Source organism: Dipteris shenzhenensis, chromosome 2 (genome assembly GCF_047967505.1).
Source record: "Dipteris shenzhenensis isolate YYH24624 ecotype China chromosome 2, Dip_SZ_1.0, whole genome shotgun sequence".
Classification (NCBI taxonomy): Eukaryota; Viridiplantae; Streptophyta; class Polypodiopsida; order Gleicheniales; family Dipteridaceae; genus Dipteris; species Dipteris shenzhenensis.
This window is the reverse complement of record NC_141597.1, coordinates 46,274,192-46,286,874: the sequence shown is the minus strand read 5'-3', so window position 1 is coordinate 46,286,874 and position 12,683 is coordinate 46,274,192. Positions and strand designations below refer to the sequence as shown.

General features: G+C 37.6%; 1 non-coding gene across 1 annotated transcript; it reads left to right on the top strand.

Moving 5' to 3' along the window:
* The first annotated feature begins 11,854 nt into the window (after positions 1 to 11,854).
* TRNAT-UGU (transfer RNA threonine (anticodon UGU)) lies at positions 11,855 to 11,926 on the top strand. Its single transcript has one exon. It is a non-coding gene; the product is annotated as a tRNA-Thr (tRNA).
* The last annotated feature ends 757 nt before the right edge of the window (positions 11,927 to 12,683 follow it).

Sequence of the window (12,683 nt, the reverse complement as noted above, 5' to 3'; positions counted from 1 at the left end):
ACTGTTCTCGAAATCCTCATCATATAATCCAAAACATGCAGATGACTTGGTCGAATTCTTCTTTAATTGATTTATCATTGCATCACAAGATTCTTTGTAAACCACACCCAAAACAACCAAGTCTCCAAGGGCATCTTTAAACAAAGCATCTTTTGAAGACTCTATGTCATACGCACCCACTTGATACTTGAATTGCAAGCGTAAGCCTTTGATTACTTCCAACAAATATGATACATTTTTTATCGAAACAAAGGAAAGTAATCCATATTCGGGTGCTTCGTGTGTTATTTCATTTAGCATTACAAAGAATCTTTCAAAGAAAGACACGTTCCATTCTTGCTTCAATGGAGCCTGTGTCAAGAACAACTACTCCAATTTGTCATTCTTCTATGTATCTGTTCACACTCTCTAGTCCCTCTAACTTGCCTCCAACATTTACGGTCTTCCATGGCATTTCTTTCACACTTTAACTGGAGGTACCAAATTTAGAGTTATGTATCCAAGTAAGGAATGTCAAAGCAGTTTGAGGTAGCATTGCATCTGTCGTCTTGCTAGGATTTAAGTGGTCTTTTAACCACTCGTTTGCAATATCCAAATATAGTCTGATACCTATCATTGGTGATGTCATAAAATAATTTCATCTCCTCCCAACTCTTACCTAGATTGTCTTGTGACTTTGCCTTGAGGAAAGTAGCAATCTCTGGTTAAAGGACTTTGTCACTTTTCATTTCCCAGCACCTTTCATCCATGGTTTTGATGCTTGCTACCTTGGAACCAGATAAAATCACCTTTTTCTCTAAGATTTCATGCTACAAAGTGGATATCATAGAGTCCTCCATGCCCAACAAATAGCAGAACATTGTCGGTCCTAGTCTTTTCGTGCCCTTTGCTTGATTGATTTCTCCCACTTTATCGAAAGTGGGAATTTGTGTAGTGCTCATCTCTTGGACTGATACTTGACCCTTTTAATTTGGCAAATTTCCCTTAACATATCTATGCATGATATCCATCCATCCTTGGAAGAGATCATCTAAAAACCGAGCTTACACAAGGAAAAGAAAGCAGAAACAACATGGAATCACATACTGCTCTCGAGATCGGTTTTAAAACTGATCTTGTACCGTTAATAAATAACACCTCTGAGAGAGAGTGTCCACCTTGTTTTTGAAATGGACCTCAAGCGTGGTGATGGGGACTCTAAGTGCAACTTCGATGTCCTCCCAAAACATGATGCAAATATTAACGATGGAGCACATGATGGCGACGTCCTCCCAGACCGTGATGCAAATAAAAACGTCCTCCCCTAGAAAGTGATGCAGATAACAATATCCTCCCAGAGCGAGATGCGGATTCTCAACGTGGAGATCTAGACCTTGATGTAGAATCTGAGAAAGATGTAGACTCTTAGCATGGACCGTAGCGTGATGGCAATTGCGATGGCGATGGGCAGCGTGCAGATGATGCAGAGTTTGACGACGATGGCAATGGCGATGTTGATAGGTAGCATGCAGAGGACTCCCTAGACGGCGCAGAGCTTGATGGCGATGGCGAGCTGCAAGACGTTGGTGGCGCTATAGCTCACGATGGTGGCGAAGGTAAGATTCGACTCCTAAACTAGCTTTTGGACTTTAGGTTTAGGATAGTTAAGTCTAATTAGTATATTAGTTTACGTTTATATGTTAGTTGGTCATATTAAGGTTAAACATTAGTTTAGGATAGTTAAGGCTAATTAGTCATATTAGTTTAGGTTTATACATTAGTTAGTCATATTAAGGTTAAACGTTAGTTTAGGTTAGGATTAAATGTTAGTTTAGGTTTAAATGTTAATTAGTCATATTAAGGTTTAAACATTAGTTAGGGAGTGAGTTAGGAAATTTAAATAAAACGTATGATTAGGGAATGTAAAACATTAGTTAGGGATTAGTGATTTAAGGCATTAATTTAAAATATTTTAAAGCTAAATATTAAAGCTAACACCGTAATTTACGCATTAAAGCATTGTAATTTAACATTTTTAGGGAGTTAGTTAGGAGATTTAAATAAAACATTAGTTAGGGAATAGTTTGAAATATATTTAGAACCCCATAATAAAGAATTTAAATATATTTTAGTTAGGAATAAATAAAACATTGGTTAGGGAATTTAAACCAAACGTTAGTTAGGGAGTTGGTTAAAATTAATCATTTTTAGTTTAGGTTTAGGATAAATTTTAAGGTTTAAAACTTTAGCCTAATTAGTCATATTAGTTAATTTAAATCAAATGTTGGTTAAGGAGTTTGTTAAAAAGTTAGTTAGGGATTTAATTAAAGAGTTAGCTACTATTTAATATATTTTGTTTATTACATATACATATTTTATATTCAGTAGGGTTTATTTATTAAAATGTAAGTAATATATTTTATTTATAACATTTTAATAATATACTTTATGAATATAAAATATTTGAATTAATAATGGATATAATATGGAAGAGATTTAAAATATATTTTCGTATTCTATTAATATTTTATTTAGTAAAACATATTTGGAATAGATAAAAGTATAGACAAATGGAACTTCGTATGAATATAAAATATTTTAATCTTATTAAGAAAAAATATTTATAATAGAATGTATTAATATAAGTAATTTTATTGCATTTTTACTATGTCTTTTAGTACACTTTAATCATTAAAATATGTTTTGATAAGGGAAAATACATTAAATATATTTAGAACCCCATAATAAAGCATTTAAATATATTTTAGATAGGGATAAATAAAATGTTAGTTAGGGAATTAAAATAAAAGGTTAGTTAGAGAATTTAAACAAAACATTAGTTAGGGAGTTAATTAAAATTAATTATTTTTAGTTTAGGTTTAGGATAAATTTTAAGGTTTAAAGTATTAATATAAGTAATTTAATTACATTTGTACTATGTATTTTAGTACACTTTAATTATTAAAAAATGTTTTGATAAGGAGAAATATATTAAATATGTTTAGATCCCCATAATAAAACATTTAAAAATATTTTAGACCTCACCACACATGAGAGTCCAAGACTGATTTCAAAACCGATCTTAAACTGTCCCATGATGAGAGATGTAGATCGGTTTCAAAACTCATTCTCCCCAAGACACGATGGAAACCATGATCGATCTTAAAATCGATCTCAAACTATGATCCTCCACAACATGCATGAGAGTCCAAGATCTGTTTTAAAACCGATCTTAAAGTTTTCCATGATGAGAAACAAAGATCATCCTTAAAATTGATGTCGGTTTCATCCTCCACATGACATGTTGGAGGCCATGATTGGTTTTGAAACTAATCTCAAACTTTCATCATTAATCTGGCATGAGAGATTAAGATCGATTTTAAAACCGATCTCAAACTTTCATCCTTCATCTGACCTTGAACTTTTATTCTCCACCACGCATAAGAATCCATGATTGATGTTAAACTTTCCCATGGTTGAGAGATGAAGATCGGTCTTGGCTTGAACCTTCACATGACATGATGGAGACTATGATCGGTTTTAAAAACAATCTCAAATTCTCTTCCTCCATTCGGCATCCGACATGAAGATTGGCTTCAAAGCCGATCTTGATCAATGATCCTCCAACTCGCCTAAGAGTCCAAGATCGGATTTTTTTTTTTTTAAATCTTTTCCATGAAGAGAGACCATGATTGTTTTAAAACCAATCTTGGCTTCATCTTTCATATGACATGGTAGAGTTTGAGATCGGTTTTAAAACCGATCCAGACATGAGATATCAAGATCCAGATCTAGATCCAGATCAGTTTTTAAATTTCAACCCCCATTACATATGAGTGACCATGATCTATTTTAAATCCGATCTTCTACTTTAATCCTTAACACGCATTTTGTACTAGATCAGTTTCAAAACCATTCTTGACATCTCATCCTCCATAGGACAAGAGAGACCAAGATTGGTCTTGGAAATTATCTTAAACTTTCATCCTCCATCGGGCATGAGGGATGAAGATCGAGATGAAGATTGGTTTTAAAACCGATCTTGAACTCTTGTCATCCACCGTGCACAAGGTTTTTAAACCGATCTCAAACTCTCATTATAAATCACAAATGGGAGACAAAGATCAATTTTGAAACCACCATTAAACTTCCATCCTTCATGAGGCATGAGAGATAATGGTTTTAAATCAATCTTGAACTTTTATCATCCACCGTGCATGATAGTTCAGGATTGGTTTTAAAACCGATCTTGAACTTTCATCCTCCATCAGGCATGAGAGACAAAGATCAGCTTTCAAACCACTCTTGTACTTTTGGCTCCCAATTAGCATGTCAACAAGAGAGAGAGAGAGAGAGAGAGAGAGAGAGAGAGAGAGAGAGATGAATTATATAAGATGATGATGTTAGACACATGAACATTCTATAGGCACAGAGAGAGAGAGAGAGAGAGAGAGAGAGAGAGAGAGAGAGAGAGAGAAACTTTATTCATTTAAAATTTAGTAACTTATATGTTCATTTAAAGTTTAGTCATTTAAAGTTTAGCCTAGTTGAAGAGACTCCATGCAATTATGCCTTATCGTTGACTTTCATCGTATGTATACTAAGCATGTTTTCATTATAACTGCTTCCATTGTTTAAAGATGTCACTTTGGAGTGGACTACCCCCCAATTACATTCTATTCTATTAAAAAGGTTATTCATCCCTTGAGGACTCTAGTATCGATTTTTTATCATTTGTTGTAGACCTAGTTGGTTTGATTCCTCTTTGGTTTATAAAATAAAAAGTTGAGAGTGACTAACCTAAGGGAGTGGAGTATCCCCCACTTCATTTTTTTCTTTCTTTTAAGGGTGTGGACTACCCCCTTACACACTTTGGTGGCAAACTAATGATGGATTTGTGACACTGATTATACATTTTACATGGTATTTGCAAAATTTTAATATTTGTGAATCTAGACAGATGTCTTTGTTCCTAGGTAAAGCAATAACATGCCAGGGAACACAAGCATTACCTGTCTACCCAATTGAAACTATGATGTTCTAACACCTAGTTTTTCTTAGGTGGTGGTAGGTAAGTGGACCCTAACCTTGGATCCTGGACTACTTGACAGATTTGACACTTTTTGTACCAATTGTATACATATTTTATGTGCACCCATAAAATGGAAAATTTATTATCCACCCTTATTTGAGCATCGTGTGCCATGTTGTTAAAAGGTTTTATTTTTTTAAATGCGTGCACACACACACACACACGCACGTGCATGCATGCACTAATAATAGCAATAATATTTGACAATGATGCAAGTGTAGCTTTGGCATAAAATACCAAACATGGTATAGGAACTAGAGGATTCGATCATAATGGACAATGGAGCTGTGTTAAGTAGTAAAAATATATTTTTTTCACAAAGAGATTATGACCACAAGTAATTATTTTCCCTATAATAATGTATATGGCATGTGATAATGGAAAATGACCATGTTTGTGAGAGCCTTTGATGACAAGTGCATGGATTTGAGGAAATGAAGAGTTGTGGGATATTAAACAAATCTTGATTGGGTTGCTTGTTAGGGTAGAGAAGAGGCTATATGATTATGCCATTTTGACGTAAAAACCAGCTGCATCTATTGCTCACTATGAGAAGTTGATCCTCCAACTATTCCATATAGGCACCAGCTTGAGGCCATGAGGTCTTATCCATGAGAGGCCTCATAGGAATATATATCTAGCATAGACAACTTGGCTTTGTTGATGCCTTGGGGGCTCAAAACTTCTTTCTCACATCGGTATGATTGTTTTGGCAATATTACACGCATGCTGTACTTTCTTTGATCATTGGTTCATGATAATTTGTATAGTGGTGCATGCTGCTTTGCTAGGTATGTGTAGTCACCTATCTTACATGTAATTAAGAATAATTATCGTGATATTCATATAGAGTCCAAATGATTATCTAATAGAATAAAAAATAGATTGTTATTGGTCATCGACGACGGCAATGGTGAATCCTCCAACAATAGTCTTCACCTTCCTGTGATGCTAGCTCAGTAGGCAAAGCTCTTGTAGCATTCGCCATTACACTCAAGCCAGTACTGGAGATCCTAGCCAACACTTACTGCTGCTAGGCATGGGTAAGGATATATGTAGGTCACTGGAGCTTGTCCTTTGTCCACGTGTGCATCATGGGGCCCTCAACAATCAATGAAATTTTTTGGCGCAATGCCTCCAACGAATGGTGTGCCTATGTGGCACTCAACCTCCATGTCAACCCAAACTAGCCATGTCACATGCCTCATCTACCAACCTTGTCATCACATCATCACTTACATAGCTCATCACTAGGCCAAAGTGGACCGAGTAGTCGACTGGTGATTCAATGATCCTCTGACTCCATGAAAGCGTTGTCGATGCTCAAAAATTTGAAAGTGCATTGGAGATTCCAAGGTTGGCATGTTTAACAAACTTTTTCTTGGAAGTTGGAAGCCAAAACGAAGAGGCTCAGACCTCCCTACGGACGAATAAACAAAAGATGGACTGACAAAATCTTGCCCTGGGATGTGTGCAATATAAACGTTCTTCCTGTTTCCAATTGAAGAGCCCAGGTAATCCCAAGCCTCTTCAGCTCATGTCCATGGTAGCATGTTTGTCATCCAATGAGAAGAAAAGATGTCAATGCGTGGACTGTATGGGTGTGTTGGCCATGAGAAGGCAGTGCAAGCCTATCATCCATGACACACTAACTCTCTTGCTTGTTGTGGTAACTACTCATTTACTCACACCTAAGTTTGCACTTAGCTCTTTGATCCATGTCCCGTTTGTTGAACTTTTCTTGCCTTCTATTTTGCAATAATACCATTTAGTCTCTCCTCCACTTCACCCCATTGCTAGGTCATTTTTTGTCTACCCAAGGAGGAGGGAAATAGGATAAGGTGGTGCAATAAAGATGAGGGAGGAGATGAAGTGAAGAGGAGGCAAGACACTTGAGCGACTACATGATGGTAATAGAGGGTACTGAGGAAGGTAGGGGGATGTGGTAGAGATTGTAACAGAAGAGGAAGTGAGGTAGGTGATGAAGCAAAACACAATTATGCTATTTACCATTCCAAGGAGTGAAGCTTAGTCCCACATATGACTCAAAGGCACTCGATGTGTTGAGAGTTCACGCTCAACATCATGTGATCATATGTGCATAGCACTAACCCAATAGAGTGCTATAAAGGAAAGGGTTAGATGCCCTAACCCTAACCCTAAATGGGTTTGTATATATTCTACATTTTAACCTAAATCTAGTGTACAGCTAGTCACTTGTGGTGTGCTCTCTAGCTATGCCCTCTCTCCTCATCATCGCAGGAAATTGGATGTGAAGTCACGCAAATGCATCATGGTTGGCTACAGTGAAGAAAGCAAAGCATACAAGAAGTATGATCCCATCAACCGCAAGGTCATTATCTCTAGAGATGTAATCTTCAATGAGGAATCAGAATGGAAAACCTCAAATACATAGGAGATAGATGCACCAATTTCACAGTCATCTATAGAAAAGGTCAATGAAGAAGAGCAAGAATTACCAGAAATACCCCAAGCAGAGCCACAACAGCTCAGATGGTCTACTAGGGAAACCAAACCACCACCCAGATTGACATATGCTAAGAAAGGCAAAGCAATTTAGGTTGAACCCACCAACTATGCTCTTATGACTACCATCATGGCTACAGAAGAGCCAGTGTACTTCGAAGATGCAGTAGACAAGCCGAATGGCAAATTGCTATGAATGAAGAAATGGATGCTTTGTACAAGAATAAAATTTGTTGGGAATTATGTGACCTTCCACCAAGAAGAAGGCCATAGCAATTGATTTAACAATTTCTTTTCTTTCAAACTACGTTTCACCATTATTTATCTCAACCAAACACCTATAAATGCTCAACATTATCCCTGTCGATCCAACATGCATGATTTGGAATTGTCTACTTGCATAAATGACATCAAAAAATCTATTGTAAAGGAATTCCAATTCATGTATGATCCTCCATAGTGAGAAAGAGCTTAACTTCAAAAGATTATTATTTTGGAGGACTCAATGACTTTGAGCTTTCATTTTCAAGAGTGTTAATTTAAGAGGATAGTAGTAGATGGCAATAGCCACAATATTGTAAACCAAGATACCCATGATGATTTTCAGCATATATATGTGATTTTGTGGCTCCAAAACTTGTAATAGTAATGCTTACTATGTCTTCAAAATTATAAAACAATTTCATATCATTTTTATTTACTTTTCTTCAAATCTTTTCATAACCTCAATTAGAGACTTTTTATTGAATATCATTAAAATCTGAAGTTTGTAGGTGGCATTGATGAGCATTGTCCATATATTCTTATGATGTAGATAACTAAGTGCAAATATCAAAAGAGGCAACTGGTGTTTTGAAAGTTAAATGGTCCATGCTTTCTATGACAATATTAGACAAGGTATGGTAGAGGTTGTGTTGTATGTGATGCTAGAAGGCTTGCTATAAGTCAATCACTTTCACTAATAGTCAAAATTACAAGGAGATTTGCTATTTTCATGTTTGGCATTGTATGTCACTAATCTATGTATTCTATGCATTCTAGACTTTTATATGCTATTCAAGATGAATGGTTCAAGTTAATGTGGTGAGCACACTACTCAAAACTGCAAGTTTTAATCTATTGGCATGTATGTGTTCCATGTCTTCTAACTAGAATGTTTGAAAGTTCTCAGAATGAAGAACATGTTGATACTAGGCTGCCATGCACTTCAAGTGGTGTATATTATCTACTTGTATGTGTTCTATGTACAATGATTTACAAGCTTTGAGGCTCGAGTTAAATAGGAGAATGCACAAGTGAAGATGGGCAAAGTGGATTCATTTATTTTTGTGAGGAAGGCAAAGCCTCTTAAGCAAGTAAGCAGTCATGCAAGCATTGTGCAAGATGTGCCATCCCAACATAAACTTCCCAATGTAGAGCACCCTCTAACTATTGTTGAGGTGTAGAGAACAACTATAAAGGAAGGATAGAAAAGTAATCCTCTTGAATGGAGAAAGCCCCTCCAGCCTATAGCTCCTCTTAGATCTTCCAATGAGAAGGGTTTGGTTACATCAAAAAGATTGTTAACAAATAGTGGGAAGGGATAGTTTAGCAAAAAAATTTGTAGGGCATGGTGAGATCTATAAAGATACTTAGTAGTATACAAATGGCAAGGACAAACCCACCCTCAAATCCAATGAAGATACACAAAGCCACTATAGCAAAACGAACCCATTGGCCCTGTAGCATCACATCAAAGACCCACATAGCATTGGCCCTCATTGGGAATATTACAATTACCAACGAATGCCCAATGAACTAGAAAAGGAAGCAACAAAGAATTCCAATTACCAACGAATACCCAACGACCCAGACTGAGCGCACCCTCAGATGCAATAAACCCATGAACCTAGACTGAGCACATAGATAAAGTTTGGGATTTGGCACTTATCGTGTCTTCATGGCACCCAAGCACCCAATTGATGCTTGACTCATCTGAAGCATTTCCCTCGATTCATCAATGTATGCCCCTTCCCCTGGAGCAAATGCTTCCGAGACATATACATTTGTAGTTGCTTACTTCTCCTCGTCCTACACATTGGCTACCTATGCTGGAATCGTCATTGTCTCCTAGAGCCATGGCTGCTATCTTCAAGAGAGCAGAAGCTACAATCGAGTTGGCAGAATTTGGGGACGAGCATCCATGGTAGACTCTCGGGTTGCAGAGGCAAGGAGGAAAGCAAGAGCTCCAAGGACGAACACTCTGATACAACAAACCCACAAACCTGGGCAGGCAAGGAGGAAAGCAAGGGATTGACAAACAAACACTCTAATGCAACTAACCACAAACCCGTAGCGGCAAGGAGAAAAGCAAGAGCTCAAAGTCTGATGGGAGGGAAATTGAAATTATAGACGTCTTCCTCCCTAATAGTTTGCATGGCCCACTCTGAGTACTGCATATGACATGCTAGCATGCAGCTGGGACTGTGAGCGGCTTATAATAGAGGCAAGGTAACCATATTGAGATCCATAGCCTCGCTTGTTTCACGCAAAGTAGAGGCTTTCTTATAATCATATGTCACTATGACTTGCAACTTGGGTAGTAGGCATACTAACCTTCAAATACTCCTCCTATGTGGACACAAACACACTATGAAGGTAAGCATCCCCTCGAGGCTAACTTTTTGGAGACCTAGTTTTGTAACCATTTAATAGTAGGTGACGGTGATGGTACTCTTTGGTTCACACAAGTTTTGGTGTCCCCATATTGTATATGGCACCCCTTAATGTGAACTATTATGAGTTCTAAACTATTGGATGCTCATGTCGCCTTCACGAACCACTATTGATAACAGGAGACTTCCACACGAAGAGAATGATAGATAGCTACTGTTGCAAAATGGTATTACCATCCATGGGCAGTCATGAGATATTTTGTACATTTAAACTCCATGATATGGCTCTTTCATTGGGACTTGGCACCTTTGTAAGGTTGTGCTATGATTGTAATTGGATCCTTCACAAGGTAATGGCTTGAAGCTTTGCATACTTAGCAATCCAACTTGACTTTAATGATGCATGCTCTTAGGATGTAATATGAAGTACTCACTGCATAGCTCTATAAGCATTCTAGCCTGTAACCCATTGGAGCATTTCTAGTTCACGGCCTAATTGAGTGGTAGCTCTCAACTGCGCAATAGCCAGATTTAAAGATCATACGATTTGGGACTAGCGAAATTCAAAGCCCATAAAAGTCTTGAGGTATTGTACACTTATGATTATATACTTTGAAGCAAAATACATGGACTATGTGAGGTTAATTCTCATCAAAAGTTAAATTTGTCCTTATGGCATATTTTATTCATGTGTTCCTTATTATGTAAGTAAGGTTGGCGATGTACACCTCATTGAGGATAAGATGATTGCTATAGGATTTGATCCACAAGACCTATGTGTGACAAAAATTGACATGGTTCTTTTCTTCTCAAAGTCTTGACCTCATAAAATTTCAATTGTATTATTTTTAGTATGTAGCATCTCAATGATTCTTAAAGAGAGCAATTTGAGTAGTAGTGAGCATGTTGATCATCAGAGAAAAAAGTGGTTGGATGAGAGTGATGGATGTACACAATGGGAGAGGGAATTTGAAAGAGACAAAGCAAAGTAAAATTTTCAATGACACCCGGAAATGTCCCAAACTTCACAGATGTTTCAATGAGCTCACTCACTCTTAGAGGAATCGAGAGAAGCTTGGGACAAGTTCCTTCAATGGATGTAGTAGGAAATGCAATATTTATTTCACTCTAGCTCGCGGTGTCCAGCACATCATGTGCTCCCTTGTTTGTTCTCCTTAATACAAAATTTGAGTGTTCCAGAAAATTAGAGAGAGCTCACTAGGCTGCCTACTATTTAAAAAATAAATAAAATTGTCAAACAAAGCTTAAGTCCCGTTAAACATACGTTTGCTGGAGCTCGTGCACGTCGTCCCGCGGCTGCATTTTCGATTGTCCCACCGATTGATTCCACAATGACCTGAATTGCCTTAACGTTGGTCACGCGACGGAAAGTATTAACGCTAAGACACGTTGAAGCCTTTTGGAAATCATCTAAAGATAACTCATTGTAACGGTATCAAGCACGACGATCAGCGGCAAGTACCAACAAAGAAAGTCACGACCGTTTTGTTTTCCCAAAGCGCACGAGATTCTCATCGTTGTCGTTAGCCAAAAGCCACGACATGCGAGAAAATGCTTGAGCTGTTATGGGCTGTTATAATACAGGTATTAAAAAAAAACTGTTATATATAATGTTTGGCGTGCCTTTATAGCTCAGTGGTAGAGCGTCAGTCTTGTAAACTGAAGGCCCGGAGTTCGAGCCTCCGTGGAGGCAATTTTGAGAGCATTCAAATGATTGTACTTACATTTACAGTGAATGCCTGAATCCGTTTTTCCAGTACGCATTTCGAGCTTTACCCCATTTGAAGCTTTGATTAAGTACGCATTTCGAGCTTTACCCCATTGGAAGCTTTGATTACAACATGCGCTTGTCACTTATTTGGTACATAACCCACACCGAGACACGGACTGTTGCACTGGGTGAATCCATTTTTTATCTGCCCCTCAAGGTAGCCTTAGCAACGATGAGATTTTGGCAAAGCAGAAATTAGGCATTTCTTAAATTTTTGGAAGTGCATTTTTCCTATTGGCTCTTCTTCATTGGACTTGAATGCAGACTTTAAAGTGGTTGACTTAGACTTTAAAGTGGTTGACTCTCTCTCTCTCTCTCTCTCTCTCTCTCTCTCTTCCCTTCTTTATCTCCTCAAGTCTTCTTACACACTATCTCCACCTTTTCTCCCACCTCCCACACCCCCCCTTCTCTTTCTCTCTCTCTCTCTCTCTCTCTCTCTCTCTCTCCTCTTCCTTCACACCATTTTCCACCTTTTCTCCCACACCCCCCCCTTCTCTCTCTCTCTCTTCCCCCCTTTAGCTCCTCTTCCTTCACACCATTTTCAGGATTCCTTTTTGTTTACTTTTTTTATCTTGGGAAGGCCTAATGAATGATTGAATATCATTCACCTTAGCTTTGGCTTTTAATCCCCTTGGCTTTGGCTTGCATCAACCATGGTAATGCCATTGGAAGCTTTGTT